At 30.6% G+C, this 12,517-nt stretch overlaps 1 long non-coding RNA gene across 1 annotated transcript; it reads right to left on the minus strand.

Annotated features, from left to right (window-relative positions):
• Nucleotides 1-558: 558 nt before the first annotated feature.
• LOC117689345 (uncharacterized) lies at nucleotides 559-11,413 on the minus strand. The gene is made up of 3 exons (XR_010714968.1): nucleotides 11,101-11,413; nucleotides 6,880-7,030; nucleotides 559-4,074 (listed from the first exon to the last, which is right to left on the minus strand). It is a non-coding gene; the product is annotated as an uncharacterized lncRNA (long non-coding RNA).
• Between the last annotated feature and the right edge of the window lie 1,104 nt (nucleotides 11,414-12,517).

A 12,517-nucleotide genomic window follows, 5' to 3' on the forward strand; every position in this document is an offset into this window, starting at 1 on the left:
TACCCAGGTGCATATTCCAGCGATCAAACTCGCATTTAAACCAAATTTAACGAATCTTGCTGCACAGTCAATAACATCGCACGCCATTGCATGTATTTCTCTTTCGTTTTCAATTCAGTCGGTTCAGATTTTAATTCTCTACTTGTGTTTAATCCATTAAATTCAGATCTGCATCAGCTGAAGGCGCATAAATTTTGAACATTGTTGCTGTTGATGTTTTGTATTCATACGCATCGCTTCATTTAAATCATTTACATATTTGATCAATGACACTTAATATTCTATAATATGAAAATGTTTTATTAAATGATAAGAAATGAATTTAATTATGTTTCTATTGATTGACGTAACAAAATATATGAATAGATATTTCAGTATCAGGAAAAAGCGCTTTGACACCACATCTTTAAGCAAGAGATCTTGCTCCCTTGTTTGTATTTTACAATTCAGGAATAGTATAACTTACTTAGAGCAAATTTTTATCCATACTATTGCGTTTGAAATAAAAAAATAAAAACGAAAATTAAACTATTTACTTTATTTCAGAAACTATTGACAAACAAATGTTTTGAAACAACATCCTACCACAATCTACACAGAATTGAATACTGTAAATTACAACACACTGAGTTACTGTACAATTTGCAACGACACGCTGTAGCTATTTAATACTTGAAATATTAAAAATTCTATTAATGAAGTTGGATTAAATGGATTGTACTTAAAGAAAACATTTCCTAAATTTTAAACTTATACACTGTCATCCTAAACTGGCATTTAATACGTATGTATTTTTTATATACCCTTGCCAAGAAACCGGTTTTAAGGAACCACTTGACACAAACAGGCATTTTTTCATTGTTTTTAGTCTCGGGGTACCAACTTAATGAACTCTGTCAAAGGAACTTATACGACTACAAAACCAATTTACATGTAAATTGTTCCTACTATAATTTTTTTTTCAAAAAATTAACAAAAGCGCTCAAAATGTGCACCATAACGGAGAAAGCTACGTGATTGCAGCTAATTAAACTTTAAATCCAACTAAATGTTAAAAGGCTTTTTCCTTAGCTTTTCATCTTAAAAAAAAACATAATTAACTTTCATACAAACATGTAACTATAAAAGTAACAAATAACTCGTACATATCCACATTAACAAGAAAAAATTAATAAATGACAAATTAATTTGCAAAGGTGGGGTTAAAAACCGCCAACTCACCATAATTCAAATGTTCAAATGAAAGTTAAAAATTCAAAAACTTAAATGAAAGTTAGAACAAATTTGACTATGATATAATGTGCGTGCATATGCAAAGGTGTGTAAGTGGGTGGATAAGACAGTTCATGAAAAAATTTACAGTGACCCTGCTGTACACAAATGCAAGTTACCATCTGTTAATAACAACAATGTTGTACATTATACTTGCCAACGTTAAACTGTAAAGTCCTAAATTCAGTGTATATGGTAAAAGTTCATACATTAAGTACATGTATATAAGTAACCTGAAAAAGATTTCTGTAATGTTTTTCAAACATCAATATCTTTATTGTAAAATTAAAGGGGCATGGTCACGATTTTGGTCAAAAATTATTTTTTTTGATTTTAATGTTTACAATGCTTCAGTAAGGCATTTTTGATAGGCAACCAAATTTTGATTCTCATTTGTTGTGTTATAAGCGAGTTACAGAGCTTACAATTCTTCACTATGAAATCAAAGCTTTTGTTTACATTTTGAATGTAGAAGTGAAAATTCCAGTTTTAGACCTCAAATGAATGTGTAAATCGTTAGTAACTGTTTATACATGCTTAAAATGAATAAGAAGATAGACAAATTAGCTTGAAAAAGATGTTTTACTGGTACATTGAACCTATGTAAATAAAAATAGGACACGAGCCTTGTTTACATGACGAAGAATTGTGAGCCCTGTATCTTGCTGAAAACTCATCGAATCGCACCCAAATTTCATTTGATCATTAGAAATTTAAATGCATTCCTAAAGCATTGTAAATAATAAAAACAGAAAAATAAAATTCGACCAAAATCGTTCCCATGCCCCTTTAAGCTCAAAATCCAACAAAATTGATGAATTGATGTATTCTAACAAACTAACAATATATATATATATATATATATATATATATATATATATATATATATATATATATATATATATATATATATATATATATATAAAGTGTGCTGATGTTTCAATTTTTCAATGACAGAGAATCCGTTACTTTATGCACACTAATTGAAGTTTTTCGTCTTCATATTTGCAATATCAATCAATTCATTTGTATTTTGTTGAAGTACTGCGCCTGTTAAATAAAATGGACACTCTCTGTATGATTTATGCAACTCAAAAAATGTTCGAATGCATTCCGCTCCATTGTGCAAATTGTAATTGCAAAGGAATAGTAAAAAGTATGCATACGATTTAAGATATACTGCGAATTCGGATATGATAGATTTTTCAACAAGCACTTTCATATATTTTGGGACGAGATGGCTAGTTCTATGCATCTCTACAGTCATGTTGAGGTAATGGTTCTCAAACAAACTAGTATAATCGCATGGTTCATGTGTACATTTATTTGCTAGAGATTCATAACAAAGGACTCCATTTAGTGGACCAGTTGGTAGATTGTTTACAGCTGTAGAAAGCAACCTAATGCATTGCTTATGTCTTCCTTCACAGTACCAAAGTGTCGCCAAGTAGATCGAACCAAATATATTTGCATGTTGTGCAAACATTAGTGCCACTTCAGCTGATAATAAATACGATTCAAAACCAGTCAGCACAAATTTGTCGTACATAATTACTCCTACTCTCCTCATGATCAAAAGCCATATGTATTTCAAAATAGCAATCCTCAGCGGGGTTTTTTCACCATGTAATGCATGCATGATCTTGAGTACGGAATGTATGCATTCACGATACGTAGTCTGATAACCATTTACCACTCTTAGAGATAAGCATAAGGAAAAGAATGTGCGCTGCAAGTGAGACTCGTGTTTTAGTCCCATCACTTCTATGAGAATATGCTTGTTTGCCATGTTATATATCAATGCATTTTCACAAAGAAGCACATCAAGAAGATTCCTTTGTATAGTACGTCTCCTCGCAAGCATTCTCGGTTTTGTGAAAAGATTATTTTCGGACATAAAATAACTTGGACAGCAGCCTCTCATGACAAATAATAAAAGTCGCGTCAAGCATATCCGAAGACAGTAGAATATATTTTGTGGAGTCCAAAAATCAGGATGAATATCTTCTATGATATGGAACAGAACAGTTTTTAAATGGTACGAGGAAACCGTGTCGTGAGTGTCAGCACATACATCAATAGCTGCATTTTTAACAATTTTCATTAATCCGTAACAACAGAACTGGACATGGTTCAATGAATGGACTATTTTTTGCTCAAGAACAGAAAACGAAATCAACCATTGACATCCATCTTCATCTCCCTTTTCTGGACCTTTAGGAACACAATGCATAACTGTTATGTTTTTGTTCATTATTTCTAATCTAACATCGTTCCAAAATTTTGTTTGAAACTTTTCCAAAAATGCATTAGACGAATCTGGATGTATGGGTAACGCATGGCAACAGTCAAATCCATCTGGATAATTCGTTGAATAACATGGTCCACGATTCGTCTGGTCAAAGTTCGTATTGAAACCCACATGTTGTTTCATGTGTAAAAACTCAACTCTGGAATAATAATCACACTTGGCGTAACATTGAATTAGTTTACAGAACCCTGGTTGACAACCATTTGTCGTTGCTATATACGCACAACCATTATGAAACGATTCCATGCTGATTTCTTCTGGTGGAAGTTTTGATACCATAATGTCAAGGTCACTCCAATAAAACAGAAATCCATCACCTTTACTTCCGGACAAATATTCACGACATGTTGGCGAACAGTAAGCATACACATAAAGTGCATTAACTTCCCTGCGAATATGAACATCTTCCTCGGTACCAATAACCAACTGTAGCTGATCCCAAAAGCATTTAGGGTTTATGTAGAACGGATTATATTTTCCTGAAGTCAGTCCTTTTTTTAAAGAAAAAATACATGCAATTATGAAATACGTCAATAAAATAACCGGGATCTTACTTAAGTTGTGATTTTAAACTTGATTCTTTTTTTTTATTTTGCTCATGCTATTAAGAAGCGTTATTTTTTTATTTTTGTTGTACAATGCAAATTATGAATTTTTTTTTTTTTTTCAAAACTTCAAATATTGAAATGTAAAAGATATTTATCTAAACAGATAACAATAATTTTCAAAATTGGTCATTAGGTAATAAATCATCAGATGAAATGATTTTTGGACCTATATAGAATTTATCTAAAATCGTTTACTTAACTGAAAAAACAGGGAAGCGGTAAGTACGCTTGTTTTCATGTAACTGGGAATACATGCGTTAAGATTGCGTTTTGGGATACAATAGAATTCCAATACAAGTTAAACTATTTAAGTTTAAGCTTGAAGTATTTATCGTGAAGACTTTGTGGTTAACCCGGCAGTATGCATATCGGCTTTCTTCTTAGATACTATCAATCATTCTCGAGCGTATCTAGTATTTGATTTACATTTTTAATTGCAATGTAAATACTCTTACAATTTACAATGTATATGATGAATTCAGATGAAAGCACAATTTCTTATCTTCCTCAAGTATGAATTTTAAAAACGATACATGGTATTCCAGTGTAAACAGAGTTCCAATGCATCAACTTGATAACGTGCGAAAATTCCAGCACAAACTGCCCGATGTAGTACTGTTCACAAAATCGATACCAAAGTGCAGAAATTCAACACAGTTAGACCTATATCACACTTTTTACTAGCGCGCCTGGTTCCAGCACAATTAGCCCAACCGTACTCTTTCTTGCCTTATAATACTCCCCTATCATTTTTTGGACAGACATTGCATTGTTTCGACAACAATAACGTAATGACATGCCAGAGAAATAAATATTGATATCCACATATAGCTGGAAAATAATATTTAAAAAATATCAGATTCTAAGTCCAGGGCCACTGGTGTTGACATTTTTTGCCTCGTGAAAGCGTCTTGATTTTTTATACAAACTTTTACGCATGTTTACCGTACTTCTTATGTTATCAGCTGGCAAATTTTAAATCTAAAATCTAGTTAAGTTTAAGAAAACCTTCAAGGTAGAGCAAGGTCAGATAAAAAAAAAAATTGTGTAAGACAAATCAATATCTTTACTTTTTTGGTATTCCAATGTGTTTTATCTTTAATTTTACCTCTAAATAAATAAATAATAACACATCAAAACATTTATTTTTCTACTTATTATTACGATGTGCTTGATATGATTTGTGATAAATTGTTAACGTTTTATGTCATATTTTGCTTTACAATGAAAGATTTTTTATATATTTTTATTCTATACCCTTTGATTGAAATAGTCTTCGGAGGGTTCTATCAGAATAAATAATATATTTGGTAAATAATCCTTTTTTAATAAAAAAAAAGATGTTTTTCAATATACTTTGGGTTTGTGAGGCTAATCTTTTGCTATTGTTTATCAACAGATTATATTAACTAGGGATAATATTTGCATGTTTAACTAAATCTTGTGGCGGAGCTAGCTACATATATAGGAGATGTGATGACAAAAGAAACCATCCATTGTAATGTTAAGTAAGCATCAACCATAGACTGACTGAATTAATCACATAATTTTTTAAAGATATACAGGAAGCACTTTTGGAAAATTGTGAAACGTTGATACTTGTTTGCTTTTCTTGATATACAAAAACAAGTCACCATTCTCGATTAAAACAAACACAGCTTAATACTAGACGGGCGATATTTCTATGTGCTAAGTATATCAACTGCAAATGGAACAATTTTTTTAATACTAACAGGGAATTTTAGAGATTACAATTTGGTCTCAATTAATGCGTAATATAATTATCAATGAGTACATGCCAAAAATGGTCTGGTTAAGTTTTTTTTCATTTAAAATCTATTTCTGAAAAATAAAATTGTTATTCTGTAACATCTTTTAAATTTATGGTTAAAATCTAAAGAATAACTATTAGTCACATAAAGTACTTATTAAACACTAATTCAAGTATTTTATAAATTGAAACGAAAATGTGAAATTTTAGAAAAATTGCAATTTTAACAATCAGGATCGGTTAAAAGTAAAGATACTAAATTTTTAGGTCTAAAATTTCCTGTTCGCATCTAAAAGGATGTTTCCGGCTTTTATTAAACAATAACCAACATATTATATGAAATAATTGAATGTCGATATTGGTCTCATTTTTTATAAAATTTCATTTCAAAAATTATTCTTTATCGATCCATCATATATTGTACTGGTGTGCCGAGCGACCTTAAGCAAACACACCCCTTTTATTTTCGTTTTCCGATAATAGTTAAACGCATTACAACCATAAAATTGAGATTATGCAATCCATTTTATAAAAAGTAAGGAAAAAAAAACAACTAACATACTAGGGCGATAACAATAAATATGTACATGTTTCTAGAACACCACGCCGTATCGTAAAGCTTCCTTATCTTACATACAAAGAGTATTGACAAAAAGTAATACGAGGTTTTTAAAAAAAAAGGAGGAAGTATCTTAAGACATTATAGACTTTTTTTTACTTTTAAAGCATAAACATAATACATACTTGGGACTCCTAAGTATTATTGATCATCGATAACAAAATATTAAATGGCCAATACCATTGATCAATTGGAAATGACTGCTTTTATGAAAAGAATAAAATGATTTTATGGGAAAGAATAACATGTTCATTACTTTTTAGGAGTTATGAAATAAAAAAGAAAATTGACAGTTTACCTGGCATTGTCTGTTGTCGTTTAAAAGCCGTCCGAGCTCGTTGATACCATTTGTAAATCATTTGATTATACACACCCTTTCCCATTTTAGAGGCTCTGAATAATCTGCAAATTCGTGTCAGTGGTGTATCCGTATTAGCTTTTCCTGATGTCTAATAAAAAGCACATTCACTTACATCTATTTACCATGATTTCTTACGAGCTTCTTAGAAATTGCAAAACTCGACCTACATACACGTGCAATACATATTCGGTAACAAAAGGTCGGCATGTTAATAAAAAATTAAACGACATTGTCCGATAACTTTAGCACCACAGGAAGTAGAATTGTTTAAAATTGGAAAATTCGTCACATGATATATTAGGTGACACATTTGACTGTTTATCGTCCGCTTGTTACAAATAAAAGAAATTATACGTAGTATTTATTGCCATGGGTCGGAAAGGAAAAGAAATAAAAGTAGACGCCAAAAAATAATTGTGGACTTAATGAGACCGACTTGGGGTTTTTGCGTATAAACTACAATAGCCAAACTTTAACCATATGTAATTTTTCAATCTAAACTCCAGTATATTTGAGAAGTTTTAGAAAAATCTACCATATGTTTATTCTTAGGGGCCTTCTCAAAATACAGGTATATACTAAAGAAATATATATAAATAGGAAATTGTTATTTTACGCACTTTGAAACAGATTTTTTAAAAATATGAGAATAGCAGTTTTCCTCAAATCGTAATATGTAATTAGTAATATCATTTTCTGAATTTTATAACAAAAATATTAAATTTTAACGTCTTATATTTTTAAACATATCAAAATGCAAATGTTACTAACAAATATATTTGGAGTATTACAAATGAAGATAGCTTCAATGGATTCATTCAAAAATTCAGAAAAATAACCCTAAGAAAAAAAAATTAGTAATATCATTTTCTGAATTTTATAACAAAAATATTAAATTTTAACGTCTTATATTTTTAAACATATCAAAATGCAAATGTTACTTACAAATATATTTGGAGTATAACAAATGAAGATAGCTTCAATGGATTCATTCAAAAATTCAGAAAAATAACCCTATATTCTGTGTGTAAAATTTCATTTTATCATAACATCATAAAAGCACAATGGCAACACTAACCTACCAAACAACTGACAAATCGTTAAAAAAGATAAAAAAAAATTCCTTTAAAAATGTAAATATATTGTGTTCAATTTAATAAATGGCATCGGAACAATTTTATAAAAGGTGTAAATACAGTGTTAAACACGCAAAAGCATGCGTTGGAAACTCAAGTTGGTCTCAATTATGTGGATGGTGGTGTATCAGTTACCAATGCAGAAACAGTGTCTCCCACATAGATCACACACAAACCAACACAAGAAGTCGGAGAAAGCTAATTGCAGAAACAGTTCAGTGTATCTTTACAGATCAGATTCAACAAATTATACTTCATTCTTACAATAACAAATCTTTCTACTTGATTTTTCGATAATTTGGGGAAATTTTATAATTATATAAAGGGTGTCGGTTTTATACATGTGGCTAAATAATTATATGAGTGTATTACATGTAGAAAAGTCACATGTTACTAACTAAAATATTTGTCTAAGTTTCAGCACGATGACAACGTTAAGCAAAAATTAATTTAATGTAAATATGTACTACAATACCTGTAGAACATAATTTTAGCCGGATTTATTTAATTTTCAGTTGTTCAAATACATTAGTCAAATATCCACAAATATAGTACAAAATAGTCTACCGCAAGTAAATGTATGTTTCCTATTTTGCTTTGATTTTTTGTAAATAAAAATGGATACCTTTCCTTATTGTCGTACATGTCGTACAATGTTGCTTTCATGTTTTTACACGTTTTTGTACTTGAGGTTTGGATATAATATGAAAATGTATGAAAATGTATCTATTGAATCTTGATAAAGTTAACGTTTTCTTGTTGAAATGATAAACGTTTCGTCAAAATAATATAAAAAAGGTAGTCGCCAAATAATCAATTGCAAAAACATCAAACATAAAAAAAATCAGATATTTCTGTATCATAAGGTGAGTACAAAGAAAGAGACGTTCCGATACAAAGATCATTGCGAAATTAAATTTATTATACACATTGGTTCTTTATTGATAGAAAATACTTCCCTGTAATTGTTAAAAACAGCTTCTATGCATCAACTTATATTTTGTTGATGCGTTTTTTTTTAAGAAAGATGTTTTGAAAAAATACAAAACTACTTTTTAAGTTATAGAGGTGAATAACATAACACAAAAAAGTGAGCTACTTATATTAACAATTTATCATTAAGTAAATGCATGATCGACATTTTTTTCAGTTTGTTCATGTAATATAAAATGGTCGGAAGTAGTTACAAATTAAAACATCAATTGTTCATAATCTGCCGTTAATTGCATTTTTAAGAAATGTAGAAAGTAACGATAGTGCCTACAACTGGCAATCATTCGTGTGTTTAGTTAAGTCACAAAATCACAGATATTTTAATAATTATTCTGATTTTAAAAAAAAAGAGAGGGAAGCAAAGGAACCAGAGGAAGATTTTATTTTATTACGCAATGTACTGAAATATTCCTTTTGTTGGTAAGTTTTTGCTTTCAAAGTACTGATCCAGTTAACTATCTAATTTTTGTCATTAAAAATATCGTTTCACTACTCAACTGAAAAGCCTATAAAACGCCAGCTTCAATAAACAGTACAATCTCTATATTTGTTTAAAATAGATATAATTTATTATTTTTGTTCAAAAAACAGGCAGGTATCGAACTTATCCAGCATTTAGTTCTCTCAGTACTTTGATTTATGAAAGGTAGCGCTTTTACGCATCTTCCGGTTCTTGGTAACATAACATAAAGTGTTTTGCGTATACGCTGACCGCTTAAAGATGACATGGACAAAGTAAATCCCTTTTCAAAATTTTTTTAACAACAAGTATGTATGTTGATATATATAAAACGAATTTGTTATTTATTTGCCTTTTTACATTTCATATAATCATTCTTTATTCCACACACTGTTTATTACAAGTTTCATATTATATTTAAACTGTTTTTTAGGTTTTTAGATAAGGGTATCGGGTTCGTTCGCCCTATCTACATGTACCAGTTCACTCGAGTCCGTTCGCCTTAGGTCTGTTCGCTCCAATTGTTGTTCGCCCTCATTATCGTTCGCCCTAAACCATGTTCGCTCCTTTTTGTTAATAAACCATATTATTTTATGTAAATAGTCTTTATTTCGTTTAATTTTAACTTTTTAAATGATAAAATATTTTTACTTTTATTAATTGCTCGTACATTTTATGATTTTATTTCTTCAAAAAGATGTAATGGTCTAATTGTTAGAATTTAAAAACGTAAATTATAGATAATTGTCTTTATGTTTTAAAACAATTGTTCTTTTTAATAAGAATGCGTGGTCTTTTATTTTCACAAATTTGACTCCCCTTTGCCTAAGGTTGCTTTGTGCCAAGTTTGGTTTTGAGAAGATAAAGAAAATGTTAATAGTTTACTAACAGACAGACGGCAAAGGCGGACGACAGACAAAATGTGATCATAAAAGCTCACTTTCAGCTCAGGTGAGCTAAAATTTCAGACTTTAATTGGTCGATATAGAAGGAGAGCAGCGGATGAACAGCTTCTCTATCTTTGAAGAATTTATATACCCGTGCACAACACAATCAAGTGATCTCTAATTGAGATATAAACGTAGATGGAACGTAAACTGTATCAAAGTAGTACTACTGCAACTATAATTTTATAATTAATTCACTGGTGCAATAATTCATTGAATCGTTATCAGGTCAGTCAATTGGTTATCATTATGTAAAGGGGCTATAGTAGTGTTGTTTTGTGTAATGTTTATATATTTTTTAAAATTTTTAAAATGATCTTTGTAAAAATTATGAAGGGGTATATAATTACACAAACATGAAAATATACAACGACATATATTTTCCTTTATTAAAATAAGGCGAACGAACCTTGGGCAAATTAAATAATATAAAGGGCCAACGGACCTAGGGCGAACAGAAACTAGGGCGAACGGCGTCAAGGGTCTATTGATCATCGATAACAAAACATAAAATAGCCAAGACCCTGGATCAATTGGAGATGCCTATCTTATAAAAAGAATAGAATGATTATATAGGAAAAGATAAAACGTTATGAAATAAAAAGCGAAATGGCTGAATTACCTGGCATTGTCTGTGGTCGTTTAAAAGTCCTCCGAGCCTGTTGAAACAGGAAGAAAATAATGCCATCATACACACTCTTTCCCATTTTTAGAGACTCTCAATAATCTGCAGAATTTTCGGTGTAACCGTATCAGCATTCCGTATTGTCTAATAAAACGCCCACTCACTCAGATTAATTTACCATGATCTTTAGCCTACAGAAACAGACAACAAGTCATCTCATGTGGTGGATTCGGCATATGCGTAAATAATGAACTCGGCACTTGGTGAATTCGACACCTAGTGAATTCGCCATTATGAATCTAATTAATTCGGCACCTTGTTATTTTTTTCATAACAAAAGATAGGAAAATATAGAAAGAAACATAACACCATTATTGTTTATAACAAATAAAAAAAAAAATCCTTGTCCTATTGTCTATGCGTGAATGAAAACATTTACATTTAGACATTTAGTCAAAGGTATAACAGGTGATACTTTATCGTACACTTTATCGGTTTCTTGTCTGCTCGTTTCAAATAATTAGACATTCCAAGGTTAGAGCGACACCGAACTCGGACTCGTAGTATGTGCGCTAACAAATAAGGGGTTGTATACATGTATGTGGCAACGCTCTTTGAGAAAACCAAGTTAACACACTTTGAAAATTTTTTGTCATATGAAAAGTAAAACAAATTGATATTCAAAACTTTATCATCCAGAAACATGTGATAAACGAAAATTAAAGCTATTTTCTTAACACAAACATATTGAAACTATGAGTAACCAAAGGATTAATTCAAATAAATCTTTAACATCTTGGTAAAGGTATAATGCCTTATTATGTTGTTCATGACTAGGTCAAAACCTTATGCTGCAATGCCCAGAAAAACACTGAATTTCACTCATGTACATATAAAACATTATACTCTGTCCCGAGTTTTTGCTTCCACCACTTTTTGCTTAATATTTCAATAATAGTAAATATCTTTGTGCTCAAACTACGTTCATCCACTAAAATGACCAGATTATCTGTTTTGAAACGCCCCCTCTACCGCTTCAGGTTTCAATGCCAACACACATCCCAAAATTGAAAGTTTACGGAGATTTTGCATTGCATCAGCCATTAATAAGCCCAGATGATAACGTTAAAAAATTGCGCGAGGTATCCGGAGTACTTCCGAATGGAAAAAAGATGTAAACATTTCCCATTATAAATCTCCGGAAGAAAATTGTTTTTGTTCCTGTGAAATTTTATGAGTGAAAAGGGATAATTGTTCAATGAAGATATCTTGGATAAATTCCGTTTCATCGATTTCAATTGTATTTCTTTCACAAGTATGTGTATTTTTATTAAAAATCATCAAAACTTGATGGAAGCAATAACTTGGGACATACTATAGCCTATCACACAACCCTTGGAGGTTTAGACCATTA

This window comes from Magallana gigas, chromosome 6 (assembly GCF_963853765.1).
Source record: "Magallana gigas chromosome 6, xbMagGiga1.1, whole genome shotgun sequence".
Taxonomy (NCBI): Eukaryota; Metazoa; Mollusca; class Bivalvia; order Ostreida; family Ostreidae; genus Magallana; species Magallana gigas.